Source organism: Giraffa tippelskirchi, chromosome 3 (assembly GCF_054371585.1).
Source record: "Giraffa tippelskirchi isolate mGirTip1 chromosome 3, T2T-mGirTip1v1.2.pri, whole genome shotgun sequence".
Lineage (NCBI taxonomy): Eukaryota > Metazoa > Chordata > Mammalia > Artiodactyla > Giraffidae > Giraffa > Giraffa tippelskirchi.
In genome coordinates, this window is record NC_137277.1 from 154,080,949 (window position 1) to 154,092,996 (window position 12,048).

The 12,048-nt window shown below is 42.8% G+C and overlaps 1 protein-coding gene across 14 annotated transcripts in view; it reads left to right on the forward strand.

Moving 5' to 3' along the window:
* The first annotated feature begins 4,131 nt into the window (after positions 1-4,131).
* CREB1 (cAMP responsive element binding protein 1) overlaps positions 4,132-12,048 on the forward strand; it is a 52,733-nt gene continuing 44,816 nt past the window's right edge. For 7 of the 14 annotated variants that reach the window (XR_014079064.1, XR_014079066.1, XR_014079067.1 and 4 more), the window contains exon 1: positions 4,132-4,346. The gene's annotated coding sequence lies outside the window, so the exon portion shown is untranslated. The remainder of the gene's footprint in view (positions 4,347-12,048) is intronic. The other 7 variants (XR_014079065.1, XR_014079069.1, XR_014079068.1 and 4 more) reach the window with 1 other exon arrangement.

Consider the following 12,048-nt stretch of genomic DNA (forward strand, 5'->3'; position numbering starts at 1 on the left):
AGATAAAAATGGATGCTAAAGCTGGCTGTTTCTAGTTCATTTTTATGGTTTATGGATATACAAATACATGAAATTAGAAGACTACATTTCAAACCTGAAGTATATCCAAAGTGTCTAGTAAAATAACATGCACTTGGATGACTGGATGACTGAATGAGTAAGTGAATTAACGAGGTCAGGTAAGAACAGAGGTCAGGGGAGCTGACATCAAAGACAAAATACGATTGAATGACTGTTGGGAGGCTCACTGATCTGACCATATGGCAAAGGTGAATCAGGGAAGTGGACCTGCAGTTAAAAAGCATCTAGGAAGTTAGCAAAGCAACTAAGACATGAAGAGGTAGGTTCTAAGTGAGTTCACAGTGCAAACAGAAAAGGAGAATGTAGGGAAATTTTCGGAGAAGGCAATGGCACCCTACTCTTGGCACCAGTACTCTTGCCTGGAAAATCCCATGGATGGAGGAGCCTGGTAGGCTGCAGTCCATGGGGTCACTAGGAGTCGGACATGACTGAGTGACTTCACTTTCACTTTTCACTTTCATGCATTGGAGAAGGAAATGGCAACCCACTCCAGTATCCTTGCCTGGAGAATCCCAGGGACGAGGGAGCCTGGTGGGCTACCATCTATGGGGTCGCACAGAGTCAGACAGGACTGAAGTGACTTAGCAGCAGCAGCAGCAGCAGGGAAATTTTAAAATTAAAAATTACCATATTTGGTGAGTGATAAGTATAGGCTATGAGTAACTCTTTACCATCCCATGAACTGTAGCCTGCCAGGCTCCTCTGTCCATGGGATTCTCCAGGGAAGAATACTGAAGTGGGTTGCCATTCCTTTCTCCAAGGGATCTTCTGGACCCAGGGATCGAACCCAGGTCTCCTGCATTGCAAGCAGATACTTTACCATCTGAGCCACGTGGGAAGCCCCAAATAATTTCAATATTTTGGTATCATGTATAGGACCAGGGTAAGAAAAGCAAGGAGATCCGCTACATTTTGAAAGTGTATTTGACACAAAGATGAGATACATAAATAAATCTAATAATGGGCAACATTTTAATTGACACTTGTTACACGTCATTGTGCAAAGTACACTTTCCATGAATGATCTCATTTAATTATCATAAGAACACTATAATGTAGTAGCTATTATCATCTTCATTTCACAGATGGGAAAATTGAGGTGCAGGAGGGAAGACCATGCCCAAAGTCACACAGCTGAACCAGATTTTGAATCCTAAAATATTAAGAAATTTTGCCATGATCACAGAGATATTATTTGTTCAATACTTAATGAACACCACTGCATTGAGCTGAGGATGGGAGGAGAGAAATTCTGGTGGTAAACACAAGGCACACTTGGTCACTATCTGCACCGACTTATATGGACAGTAAACAATTCCAAGAACGATGAATCAGGAAAGTGCTAAGTTAACAGTTTGGTAGGAGGAGTGGGTGACAGAAAAGAATTTCAAGGAAAGGGAATAGCATGTATAAATACCTTGAGGTGAGAGCCTACAGTAGAGAACAAGAGAAAAGAGCCTGGAAAAATAAAAGACTAACATGGCTGGAGTGCAGAGAGCTAGAGAAATCACTGGGGAGGCTGAGAAGAATACAAGCCTGGATAACGGAGGGCCTGGCCTTCATGATAAGGACTCAGATTGTGTTCAGTAAACAAAGGGAAGGACTGAAGGAATTCAATCAGGGTAGCAACTTAATCAGATTTGTATTTGTTAAAAATTACTCTGGCTGCAGTATGGCAAATGGATTTGAATCAGTCAAGACCAGTTTTGTAGGACCTAGATGGTAGTTACTGCAGAACTTCCAGCAAGAGGTGAAGTTAGCTTAGAGTGGGACGGAAAAGTGGTCGTAAGAACAGAGAGAAGCCACAAATCCTATTTCAATGCAGGTCTAGGTGATTCTGATGTGTGTTGGAGGTGTCTTAGGTTTCTGAACTGAATAGACGGATAGGATTTCCTTTACTGAACCAAGGGCTATAGGAAGAGGGTTTGGCACACCCAAGTCATCCAGATGAAAGTGTAGCAAAGGTACTTGGAAATATCAATCTAGAGTTCAAGAGCAAGATCTGGCTTGAGTTTTGAGCTGGAGTCTTCAGCGTATGATATCTGAAGCGAACAGAAGAGGATGATGAAACCACTTAGGAAAGTGCATACGTGGGACTCCAGAAGCGGATGAAGCTCAACAGGATTCCAGTATTTAACAGTTGGCTAAAGGAGGAGAAGCGGGTTGTTTAAGAACAACCAGAGAGTTAAGAGGAAAACAAGAGCGGAAGACAAGAACATATGTGGATGAACGTGTGGGCAATAGTGTAAGATGCCGGAACAAGGTCTTGTAAGCAGAGGCCTGAAGCTTGTCTGGGACAACTCAGAACTGCTCTTACTGTGTGGTAAGAACAGAAACTAGACTAGAAAGGGCTGAGGAGTGATTCATGCAAGAATGTCCACGTGGTAAGAGATGGAGAGGGACTTAAACACAGAAATCTAAACGTCAGAGACTTGGTGGTGGTTTAGTCGCTAAGTCCGCATGCGACTCTTGTGACCCCATGGACTGTAGCCTGCCAGGTTTCTCTGTTCATGGGATTATCCAGGCAAGAATATTGGAGCGAACTACCATTCCCTTCTCCAGGAGAGAGAGACTTAAGGCTGTTCAAATACTAGACAGAAACGCAGGTAGAGGAAGAAAGGTTGAAAATAACGGAAGGAAAGGAGGTTATTCTTCAGCCCAAAGAGAAAGCAGGAAGAGATCTACAGTACTAGGCTGCAGTACGGGGCTAGGGAACTCTTTTCAACAGGAAGTCAGTATGGGGCGGAGCTCTGGCTTGGACCCTCTCCGCTTCGTAAGACACATTTGCTTTAAGCGTGCTTGCTAAGTTGCTTCACTCGTGTCCGACTCTTTGCAACCCCATGGACTGTTGCCCGCCAGGCTCCTCTGTCCATGGGATTCTCCAGGCAAGAATATTGGAGTGGGTTGCCATTTCCTTCTCCAGAGCTTTAAGCGACTGAAAGTGAATTACAACAGACCTGAAAGCCCGGGAGAGAGCATTGCCGAGTTAAATAAAACGGATAATGATAAAGTCAGCACCGAGTCTCAGGTGACCTCTGAGGGGGCAAGATCAGCAGCTTCCAGGCAACGGAAGTCGCACTGAGGGTTCGGATGGGGGAGTGGGTGGTGAAGAAAAGGGGGCAGCGGCTGCAGTAGAAAACTGGCTGTGAAAAAGAAAGCAATACAGGATGGTCCCCCCTCCCCCCAAAAGGCGGGCAGGTAGGGGAGGTTAGGGGAAGACATTTCGAAAGTGCAAATGAGCAACCTCGGTCAGGGCCGGTCATGGCTCGGAGACCGAAGGTGTGCCCCACGGGCCTGGCCGTCCTCGCTGCCCGGCTAAACTCCGCCAGCTGCCCCGAGTCCCAGGGCCTCCGTCGCCCGAAATTCAACGCTCTCGCCGGCGGCCGCCAGGTTTCTCTGCGGATTCTCGGAACGGACTCTTCCGGCCTGTCCAGAAAGGCAGAAAACCCGTCCCACAGGGACCCACGACGCCCACGGGCCACGCCGGCGCCGCGCGTCCCAGCGTCTGGCCCAGGCCTCGGGGAACCGCAGAGCTGCAGCAGGCCTTCCTCCCCGGCTCCTCAGGGCTTCCGAGCTCAGCCGCAGCCCCGACCCAGTGGCGCGTCTTTCTGGTCCCTGCCGCTTTTGAAAGTTCCCGGGGCGGGCGGCGCTTCGGGACCCAGGCCCGTGACGCTGCAGCCGCCCTAGAGCCCGCCGCTTACAGCCGCAAGGGCAGCCCGCGCGGGGGTTTCCATCGAACCGTCCACACCCCTCGGGAATTCCCCACCACGCCACACACAAACCCCAATTCTTCCTGCAAATTTCCGCCGCAGGTTTTAAACCGTCGACACGCGGCGAGGGCAGCGGGGGTGCTTAAAGACCCCCAACAACCTCCACCCCACTCCCGGGTCCCAGCCCACCGCCGCTTTCCCTCTCTGGGAGAAACCCCTCCGCCGCGCCCGAAGGAACTCGAAGGTCTTCGGAAACTTCCGCCTTCAGCGCGGAGGGCGGGGCAGCTCGAGCTCCTCCGGACCGAGCTCGGCTGTTTCCGTGCGCGGCCGCTGCGCACTCGGCACTGGGCGGCGCTGGCTGGCTCCCTGGCTGCGAGTCCTCAGTCGGCGGCGGCTGCTGCTGCCTGTGGCCCGGGCGGCTGGGAGAAGCGGAGTGTTGGTGAGTGACGCGGCGGAGGTGTAGTTTGACGCGGTGTGTTACGTGGGGGAGAGAATAAAACTCCAGCGAGATCCGGGCCGCGAACGAAAGCAGTGACGGAGGAGCTTGTACCACCGGTAAGAGGAGCAGGAGGAGGAGGCAGGAGCCGGAGAGAGCCGGGGGGACGGAGGGGGGACGGGGAGGCGCCGGACACCCGCGCTCGGGGCCTTCCCCTCGCAGGAGGGGCCGCGGTAAAGATGGAGCCTCCGCCCGAGCCCCACACCATCGCCGCCGCTCGCAGCGAACAAAGAATAATGGCGGCGGACTGGAGCCAGCGGCGGCCGGGGCGGCAGCGACTCTGCCTGCAGCCAGCGGCGGCGCTCATGGCGGGGGGCGGCGGGCGGGCGGGCGGGCGGGCGGGGTGGGAGCCGGCGGCCGGGGGTGTGTGCGGGCGGGCGGCCGGCCGCGGCGAGCTGGCGCCCGCGTTCCCGCCGCCGCCGGGCCGGGCCGGGCGCGGAGCCGGGAGCCCGGAGCCGCCCCGGGGGAGGCCGCCCGCCGGCCCGCTTTGGCGCTGCCCCCTGCGCCGCCTGCCCGGCCCCCGCCGACCGTCTCGCCCCCCGACCCGGCCCGCAGTCCGCCGGGGCAGCGCCGCCGGGTTGCCTGCGGGGGGTGGAGGAGGAAGAAGGCGACAGTTAAGGGCAGAGGAGGTGAAGGTGCCTGCCTTCCCGGTAGCCTCCGTGTCTGCCATGCCCGCCTAGCGAGGGGAAGCGGTGCTCCGTCTGACCTACTCTCTCCTCTCCTCTCTTTGTGCAATAAAGTTCGAAACCCAAGGTTTTCCTCTCGTCCTGTATTTTATTCACGCCCTTTTCCCCCGCTCCCGCCCCATTGGGAAAATGCTGTTTTCTGTGCTTTTCTGCTTACATGAGGTAATAAGAACTCGTGCTTTTTAAAATAATTTTTTGACTCTTTCCCTCACCCTTTTTTTTTTTTTTAAATCAGTAGTCATGGAAATGCATTCTTTGGGGGAGGAAGGGGGTGCTAAGAAAAATATATTTGTAATTAAAAAAAAAAAAACCTGTTGGGATCTTCTAAAAGGGAAGCTGATGTTTGAAAACAGTTTCGGTTTTAACCCTTTTCAATAAGGTAATCACTTGAGAGCGATCATTCTGAAACACTTCGTTGAAACGAGTATTAGCAGTGTACTTTTGTTTCACATCACCTTGGCGGGGGGGCAGCCGTGGTGTTGGGTCCTTTGGATCTCCCGTCGCACTCCGACCATATTTCTCACATCTTTCTTAAATACGAGATTGGTTAACCCTAATTCTAAAAATAGCCATTTAAAAGTATCCATTATTTGCCTCGCCCGTAGTAGGTGGTAACCCTAGCCCCAGACCCACAATAATTTAAGCCACAAGGTTTATTTTTTCTTTCCCTGTTGGGGAAAAGGGACAGCAGAAAAATCATTGACACATCAAAAATTAAAAGACAGTTTTTAAAGGACCATGGGATGTGACCTATTTAAGTTTGTCTTCTTCAGAAGTTAAAATTTCATGCTAGCGTTAGCTTTCATTAGTTCTGCCTTCTAAAGGTTTAGTATAAAATACTTTTGGTTGCCAGTTGTTGAAATCTTTTACATTCATTTCCTGATTTAAAAATAAAGCCGAACGGTTATTTTAGGTGATGCAAAAGGTTGTTTTTAAAATACTTCCCTGTCTCGTGGTATGATAGAATGGTGATTGATACAAGGTTTCTTGTTAGAAATAAATACTGTTAGTAGAAGCACTGTTTTCTGGTTTTGTTTATCCAAGTCACTTTTCCAAAACCTCCTTGCTATATTACTAGTATTAAAAAAAAAAAATTAGCCATTTTTCATTGCCAAGAAGTTTAATTAAGAAGATGAAATAACGAGTATTTTTCCATTAAGAGTTGGGAAGATGATTTTATTTCCAAACACTGAGGAAATTATGCTCTTGATGATGCCATAGATTACTGGTTTTCCTTAAGGATTTTCTGCGAACCAGCATGAGTTGAATAGAATTCTTTTCCCTTACAGATACTATCTGACAATGACTCTTCCTTTGTTAAATTTTTTTTAAAAAGTTACAATAGTTTTTTCTTTTGTTTTATCCAAAAGATCTTTTAAATTTTTTAATTATAAATTCATAATCTAATTCTTAGCAGTCTCAGGTGAAACTTTGTAAACTTCTGTAATCATTCATATTTGAATATTCATTTGTAACATGTTACTAAGTTATACTTCTACCCCCTCCCAGGGATCAGCAGAAATTACAGTTAAATCTGCTTGAACCTTTTTTTAATGGATGTGTATTCAGAAAGCCAGTGAGTCTTTGATAGAAATTAACTGAAGACTATTAAAAGGGCATTTCTTATGGAATATAAAACTCCAGTGTAACTCCTTTTGAATCATTTTTTTTTCTCCCCCACAGAAGAGCCTAAGGAAACTTATTCATAAAATGGCACCTTTTTCTGCTTTCTGAAATTCATTTTCATGATTAGATCTGATTAATAGACATTTTTGTTTCTTTATAGAAACGTAGCTTTATTTTTCATTCTAAGACACTGAGTTTTATTTTGGGGGGTATAATATGGCTACAGTAAAACCAGGTATATATCCCTCACTTCACCTCATTTTAAAAATTCTTTTCCTTTATTTACACAGTAGAAAAAAATTCTTGTAATCTTATGCTTACAATGTATCCGTGAAATTTGTAATTTCATTTATTCTATAAATGTCTTATCAGGCATGGTTATATGGACTTGTTTATAGCCAGCCTGTGACATAATCTTACCAGCATATCTTTCTTGATACATAGTGTCACTTCAAATGATGGCTTCTTTATTGACTAGTTAGAGCTCAAATCTGAGTTTAAGGATATAGTAGTCAGAATGGGAAAAAGAAAATGAAAGGATTTTTTTTTTCTTCTTACTCATGTATGAACACATTTCTATGTTATCACTTGAGACACAGTTTATGGTACTTCAAATAGCATTTACTGTGGTAAGAATGTAGTTAATGGAAAGAGCACTGGGTTTGGGAATCACAGGCCAATTTGAATCCTGCTGTTGCCACTATTATCCTGTGCCTACCCTCAAGGAATTTTGTGACCTACAAGAAGTTTCTTGATCTTTCTCAGTCTTTGTTTCTTTATCTGTTAGAATAATGCCGGCTACTTTTAGTGTTGTCGGGTAATTATCAAGTACTTCCTTGGGAATTCAATTTATTTTTAAGTTTTATTTTAACTTACTATTTTAGTTCTTCCTAGTGGAACCTTGGGCAGATTTCTTCTCTATACTTCTCATTTTCCTTGATCTTAAGTATACAGTATCTAACTGAGACACATGTGGGAATTAAATGAGTTAATACATATTAAACTCTAGGCATGTCACAAGTGGTCAACAAATGTTTCCTATTATGTTTTAAATTATTCATCATCATTATTGTTACTGTGTTTTAATTCACTAGGCCAGAAGCTGCAGCAAATCCAAAGATGGATTACAGTGTCATATCTCTCTACCCTCAAGGAACTATTGGGGACATGATGACTAATAAGGCAGAATATATGCCATAAGAAAGCAATCAAAAGGAAAGAGATCACACTTGATGAAGATGGAAGAAAAGAGGATTATATTTTTGTATTTCCAATTTTATTTTTTAATAAGTAATTCTTTTAGATAGTCTATAATTCAAAACACATAAAATGTAATGCAGCAGAAGGTCATGTTTTTTTGCCCCCACCCTGCAATCACCCAAGTGTTACCAGTTTCTCTTTGATCCTTTCAGAAGTACTCTATCCGTTTACAAACCATGTATGTGTGTACTCTCCTGCCCCATCCCCCTTTTTACACGAATGGTACTACACTGTGTACACTCCTATAACTTGCAATTTTCACTTGACACGGCTTAGCATTTGGGTTGTGTCAGTACATAAAGACCTTCATTCTTTTCATTATCAGGCACTTCATCATCTGGATATACCTTTGTTTATTGACCAGTTGGTGTGTTGATTTTATTTTTAGCTCTCATGGCTTTTTAAAGTAAGGAAATCTGACATTATGCCTTTATTTCTTTAAATGAAAGATTTCATTTGAATGAGAGCTAGCACTTTGTGATAGGAAGTTATTTAAACTCCCTCGATTATCTTTAGTTTCAGGGTTGTTTTTTTTTTTTTTTTTTAGTTTTAGTAAAATGTTCAAGATGTACATGAATAGGGAAACAAGCTGTATAAGAGTTAACTCTCAACGTAAATTTAGTCTGTATTTAACTCCTTTGTTGTGATTCTTATAGCCTTAGACTCTTCCTTTTATTATTTCAGCCAGTAAAAGTCTATAGTTTTCTCTTTAAATGAGAAAGAACATCTGAAGAAAGAACATCTTAGGTGTAGTCCACACCTTTTTTTAAGTAGACCATTCTCACAGGATGCGATCACCCAATAATCTTGATTACTGTACTAGCTTTCTCCGAGTTAATTTTTTATACTCATTAACATTTTTTGATGATTTTCTAATATTTTTTAGTGTAGTTATCAGTGAGTTTTATATTTGATACCTAAATAGTTTCACATGTATGATTGTCTACTGAGACTTGACTTCTTAGATGAATTTTTTTTTCTTTCACTGTGGAAATCCCTAGCCACGTTGTTACTCGGCCCACGTAATAACTCCTTTCAACCAGAGCACAAAAGAAAAGTTTCAGTGCTCTCTTTTTTTCTTTTTTTCTACCGTCTAAGCAGCATTTAACTATTAGTACATTTTAAATATACATCTGTTAGTATATTTATCTTTAAAATACACATGCTGTAAGGTCTTTAAGTTGATTAAACTTAGAAAATGATAATTAATAATCTAGCAGCAGGGACTCAAAAAGCTCCCTTATCTTGCAAAAAAACAAATCATTAAATGAAGCTGTTTTGGTGATCTCATTCTTTGTATGCTTAACTTGACAGATATATTAAAGCTTTTAATGTAAGAATATTGTCTTGCTGTTATTTTGAGGATTTACTAGTCTTTTATATAAAATACTAATACATGCTATTTTTACCCACTCAATGACTAAAATGTTTACAAAGCACTTATAGACTGGTAGAGATCGGGAGTGGATAGTTGAAATCTGTAAAGACAGGAGAGTTTTCCTCTGGAACATATCTGGGGGCTACCAGGGAATTAAATGATTTCTCACAGTCTCATTGTATCAGTGAATTGCCTTTTGGGTTGGAGGTGAAGATCATGAACTAAAACAACAAACGGATACTGTGAAAATGGCTACTTGTTTTCCTCTGCCAATTTAATAAATATGCTAACTCAGTCATTATATGTGGTCAGCTTTTTGAAGTTACAAGAAGAAAGCATGGTTCTAAGTTTATACTGTCAAATCTGTAGGTGTAGATTTTTGAGACATACTTGAGACACATTTGTTTCTCTTCTGACTCAATGTGCACCCTTAGTATATACAAACTTTGTTTTGTGTTCTGTTTTGCTTTGCATTTTTCTCTTTTTTTAGCTCTGCCAGTCCTGATCCTGTACAGATATGTTTCCTTATTTTACCTAGTTTTGCTTACCTGTCTCCTCTGTTACCAATAAGAAGATGGGGCAAAGATTTCTGGTGTTAATTCCAGCAGATAAGTAGAAGACAGTATTTTACATAACCAGTGATGAAAAATTACCTTTATGTATTTAATCAATTACATGAATCACAGCTTAAGAATAGTACCCCTTGTTAAACTTTTAAATACGTGAGTTGCTTTTCCTCAGGGTTGAGGTAAGATTATTAAAGTTTAGTTTACCATAAGTGAAATGGGCTGTCTGAACAAATTCTTCCTGGTTGGATTGATCTAGAATCTCTGAATAATCTTATCACTCATCAAGGTTTAGAGAGTAAGAGGTCTGAGGCATTGATGCTAAGTTTTTTCCTAAAGGAGAGAAGTAAATTTGGAAAAGAGAGAATTAAGTGAGAAGTTAAAATAGCCAAGTAATGACCTTGGTGTCTGAGTGGAGGATGGGTCTGAGAGTTTATACCAGTGGTATTAGAAAATGTCTTTACCAAAGATTAGTAAATCTTGCAAACTAAGTTTTCTTTAATTTTAAGTCTTTCTCTGGTTATCTGTGTTTGAATTTCTGGTTATTATTATATGACAGTATCTGTGTTAAGTTACTTCAGTCGTGTCTAACTGTTCGTGACCGTATGGACTATAGCCCACCAGGCTCTTCTGTCCGTGGGATTCTCCAGGCAAGAGTATGACTGTATAGATGTAACTAAAAATGTTTGTAATCTAAACGAAGCTGAGTAACAATTTTGAGGGTGCTTATCCCTTTTTGTGTAAGTGATTAGCAATAGGAGATTCATAAATACCTTGTTTGTCATCATTGAATTGAAATTTATTGCTTGTTCTGAACTCTGTACTATTAAAAGGGCATCATATTCTTAAAATATTTATTGTTTGCTGTTACTGCCATTTATCCATCTAGTCATTTATTCAGGGAACATCTGTTGACCATTATCTTTTTAATAGTTGGTGAAATAGTCATAAGAAAATTTAATCAGGTATTGTTATAGATATTAAATAAACCATTGTTCTAGTTGCTATAGAAGCCTGAGTATGTGGCTTTACTGCCCTCAAGGAAGTTACAGTATAACGGAGATGACAAACAAGTTTAAGAAAAAACGGTTTATATGTGGCAGAATGTCAGTTTTCACTGTCTTGAAGGACTGTTGAGTTTAGAAGAAAAGGTGTTCAGTGAGGAAACTTTTGTGAGAAAGATAGTCCTCAAATTGCATACGGAAGACCTTGGAAGGTAAAAATGAAGGCAAGTGTATTGTGGGCAGTGGCATGGACAACAAAAACGAAGACATGGAAACAGAATGGACTTAATACATTCACAAGTTGGTGAGGTGAAGAAAGTGTCGTATTAAATGTAAATCCACAGTATGAGGAGCCTTAAGTGTGAAGCAGGAAGCTTTAAATTTCATGTAAGAGGAGGAACAACATAAAACAGAGGAATGGTGTGATATAACAAGCTAAAATGTAGGTAACCGGCTCCATACCCCCAGTCCTGGGCAACTACTAAAGTTCCCTAGGCACTTCTGTCTCCAGTGCTGAATTGTTTTAGTGCTTAGTCGTGTTCGACTCCTTGTGGCCCCATGGACTGTAGCCTGCCAGGGTGCTCTGTCCGTGGGATTTCCCAGGCAAGAATACCAGAGTGGGTTGCCATTTCCTTTTCCAGGGGGATCTTCCCAACCCAGGATTGAACTCACCTTTCCTGTGTCTCTCGCAAGCGGATTCTTTACCTGCTAAGCCATTGGGGAAGCCTATTCTGAACATTGCATATAAATGGATTCCATTGTGATGAGCTGCTTTTACTTAACACAGTAAAACTGTTAGGATTTATCCATGTTGAATTTATCAGGACTTCATTCCTTTCTGTTGCTAAATAATATTCCGTTTTATAGATATGCAATATTTTATTCATGAATTCATGAACATTTGGACCTTTGGGCCATTGTGAATAATGCTGCCATGAACATTCATTTATTACACATGTTGTCATTTCTCTTGGGTTTATACCTAGGAGTGGAATTGCTGGCTTATATACCATATAACTATGGTTAACTATGTTAACCATTTTGAGGAACTGCCAGACTTAAAGAGTTGTACCCTTTTACATTCCCATCGGTAGCGGAGAAGGCAGTGGCAACCCACTCCAGTACTCTTGCCTGGAAAATCCCGTGGACAGAGGAGCCTGGTAGGCTGCAGTCCATGGGGTCGCTAGGAGTCGGACACGACTGAGCGACTTCACTTTTACTTTTCACTTTCATGCATTGGA